General features: G+C 32.4%; 1 pseudogene; it reads left to right on the top strand.

The window, feature by feature from the left end:
- The first annotated feature begins 2,926 nt into the window (after positions 1 to 2,926).
- Positions 2,927 to 3,045, top strand: LOC120586438 (uncharacterized; annotated as a pseudogene).
- The last annotated feature ends 953 nt before the right edge of the window (positions 3,046 to 3,998 follow it).

The raw sequence follows: 3,998 nt of genomic DNA, 5'->3' as shown, positions 1-3,998 counted from the left end.
TATAGTCAACGTCACCATAATAAAAATAAATTAAATAAAAAATAAAATAAAACATAAAATGAAGCCTTTTAGAAGGGACATTGAGTTTGATTAAATTTGAGTATGTTTCAAAAAAGAATATCTTTAAAGATAAATTTAAGCTACCCCATGTTTATTATATGGCAATTATCTTCTACTGCAATTACCCACGAGACTTCCTCCCACTGCCCCCGGACACCCCCGATAGGTTCTGATAAAAATATGTTTCCTCTGCTATAGGTCACCTACTAATCCCTTTTTTTGGATACCTACCAACAAGTAGCCAGCAGTTGTCATACCTGTCTACTGAGAATCACTAATTTTACTTCTAACACTTGCATCCTGAAATTTGATTAGGAGGGTTTTGTATTACAGGCCACAAAGTGGACCAGAAAATCAGATGGAAGCACAAAGAGATTTTATATTTTAGGTAACAAAATTTAACATTTTTTAAAAACGTCACTGAAGTGCTGGTAGATAATTTACCTCTTTATAAATTTAAATAGTACTTTTAGAAAAAATAATGTTGTTTAATTTACTATCAATTCAGAACATATTTAATGAGGAATTTCAATTACATCGATTCTTACAGCATCTCATCTGTGCAATTTCATCAACATTGGATAGCATTTAGCAAGTCTTGGGCCTGGGAAGAGATTGGGAAAAGCTTGATTTTTTTTCCATTTTAAAAACATTTTATATGAAAGAGATAATATGTATTGCTCACAGTTGAGTACTCTTTGAGACAAATGAATTCATTTATATTGATACAAACAAATTTATTTATCCTTTCTTTTCTGGGACCCCAATTCCCCCCCAAATGGGAACCATCTTTAAAAATAGATGTTTGAGAAAAACAAAACCTTTATATGTGCTTTAATAAAACGTTATTTTAAAAATAATCTAACAATGCAGGAATGCCACTTATCTGTCTAGATCATCTGTCCTAAAACTTTTTTCATTTTTGGTCTCGGGGACACTTTATATCATCAAAACATATTGACATTGTGAAGCCAAAAGAGTTTTTGCTTATATGGTTTATATATATTGATATCTACCATAGTAGAAATTAAAATTGAGAAATTTAAAAATATTTATTAATTTCAAATAGTAATAATAAATACATTTCATATTAATGTAAATAATAATACCTATATATGAAAATTACTATATTCTATTATAATTCCCATCAAAACTAAAGCGAAAGAAGAGGAGAATCATTATACAGTTTTGCAAATTTCTCTAGTGTCTGGCTCAACAGGCTATAGCAGGGTTATCATATCTACTTGTACATTTCATCTGTTGCCTCCCACGTACATATAAGGAAAGAGTATTTTTTTTAAATTTCTTAGATAGCTGTGGATATTCTTTTTTGCTTTGACAACAAAGTTTGACAAGTTGTGGTTTCTTGAAAGGTAACTGCTATGTAGAATCTGAATTTGATCGATCTGCTTTTTGTATTGTGTTACATTAAAATCCATTTTTTTTGAATTCTGAATGGGTCATTTACCTATGTGTGACTTAGTAACATCCTTTTTGGTCATTTGGAATTATATTGATTAACTTAATTATGCAGATAATCAAAATGTTGACACATTTTATTCTATGATATCAAGACAACATATTTATTAATATCACCAATGATTCCATCAGAAAGTCCTTAAGAATCAAGAATCTCTCAAGTTCATGGTGACAGATACAGGTTTTCAAAAATTCTAATTTTCACTTGAAATGTTCAATATAATCATCGTCAACAATTACTGTCAGTTTTTGTCCTTGTGACAATCACACTTTGTTGATGATTTCAAAACAGCATCATTCGAATACCCAAGTCTGAATAATTGGTGTGTCTGTCAGTTGTTTAAAATGAAAATGGTATTCCATTTCAATCATTGTTTAAAATAAACATGTGTTTCTTGAAAAAAGCTAGTGTAGCCCACAACTCAAACACTTGCCCATGCACTTCTACTCAAGACATACACCATATTTCATTTTGCAGCAAATGTACTTAGTTTTTTCTTCCTATCCTGTCACACAGAAGTTTGAAAAGACATGGACTCTAGCGTCACCCAAGTGTTACTTTCCAGAATTGTAAAGAGAATAAAGGGAAGCTTCTAATTTAAAGCAGAGTCATAAAATGATGAAATATTATTTCCTAAAGTGAAGTTTGCTTTATATCTCACTCCATTGTTTTGTATACTATCTTTCCTCATTTTATTTCAAAATAGAAAGTATTTTCAAATTCTTTCTATATTTCCATACAGAAAAATTTAAAGGTTATATGCTTATCAGAATTGCTCAATCTTCTATCATGTTGATGATGTAATACTTGATTTTTTCAAGTGATTTGACTGTTCTTTACTTGGACCATACATAGAATGCAGATCTGATTTTGATATTAACAACTTATTGCATAGGTTATCATTTAGTCTTCTGGGTTTTATTATATATAAAGCTCACGTGGTTTCTAACGATTTTTAAGACCTGCGTGGATGGGATTAAAAGTTGAGAATGAGCATAAGTTTCTAATTAGCATTAATTTTCTTGCTAGCTTCAACTACAGCCAAAATTTACTAAAGAATTTCACTATTATTCCAAAAACTATCATGTGGATATCTTCACAGTTCTTTCGATCTATTTCTATTTCTGCTTATAATAAAGAGATTTGATTTGTTCTTTAGTTTGAACTTTTTAAAATAAAGTGTATAGAAGTACTTGGATTTATGGATTTATAGAACTAAACACAAGGTCACTATCCACTAGACTATGGAATACAGAGCAATAGAAATATTCATATTAACTTTGTTCATTAGTTCAAAATACTTGGGTTATTTCATACGATGGTCACTGTTTTAGTTCTGGGAGAACTTGTGAGAAATTATTAAATTATGTTCTTAAGAAAAAGGAAGTTTATGGCCATGCCACCCTGAACAAGCCCGATCTGGTCTGAGCTCAGAAGCTAAGCAGGGTCGGGTCTGGTTAGTACTTGGATGGGAGACCACCTAGGAAGACCAAGTGCTGTAGGTGTAAAAAATAAAAAATAAGGGATTGTAAGCTGACAAGGTCCTTGCAATCTGTGAGGTTAACTAAGGGTTGCCTCACCTAAAAAAAGTTAATTAAAAAATAAATTAAAATAAATAAATAAATAAGAAAAAAGGAAAGAGTTGAGGTTAAATAATGAGTTGGAGAAAAGTTAACAGACAAGTTTTCCTAGATAGAAAGTAGAGGGGAGGTAAGATTTGTACAATTCCGACTGTGCATTCAAAGGAAAAAAAAAGACATTACTACTATGTTAGGGTTAATTGCAATGAACCAGGTAGAAAGTATAAGAAAACCATAATTAAAAACAATATGATTTTTTTCCTTAGATGACCTAAATCACACCACGTTAAATAAAAATATGTTTTTTTTCCTAAGGCGTAGGAGCAAGGGCAAACAGCTATCGAGATTATTTTCAACTAATTGTTTTAAATCATTTATTATTTTACTGAATAGTTGGCTGGGAAGTTAATTTAGAGCAGTATTTGCCTGTATATGTAGTGTTGGCGAGAATCCCCATAATGAATTTAATAGAAGAGTGTCTCGCTGGGAGGCAAATGACTATTCGCTCTCCAGCCAATCAGAACATCTCCAACAGCCTGAGCATGGCTCTGGGCTTACCAGGAAGCAAAATAACAGTGGCAGAGGATGCTGAGCCTTCCTTTCGAGGTGATAATTAGTCCTGAAATTCACATTGGAGTCAAAGTAATTAACGATCAGGAAGTGTTACTTACAGGCTACATCATTTGGAAAGGAGTAAATAACCAGGCCAAGATGCAGGATTTGGAATCTGTGTTTGCCAAGCGGTAGTCAGCTGGCGCCCAACCCACATTTGCCTTGGAAGACCTCTGATCCTAAGCATCTTCAGCATCCTCATGAGTCCCTACAATGTCATGGTAATTGCATTTCATTCTCCTTTGTCCCCAAGGCAGGCTCCTGAG

This window comes from Pteropus medius, unplaced genomic scaffold (genome assembly GCF_902729225.1).
Source record: "Pteropus medius unplaced genomic scaffold, Ma_sr-lr_union100, whole genome shotgun sequence".
Taxonomy (NCBI): domain Eukaryota; kingdom Metazoa; phylum Chordata; class Mammalia; order Chiroptera; family Pteropodidae; genus Pteropus; species Pteropus medius.
This window is presented reverse-complemented; position numbering and strand designations above follow the sequence as displayed.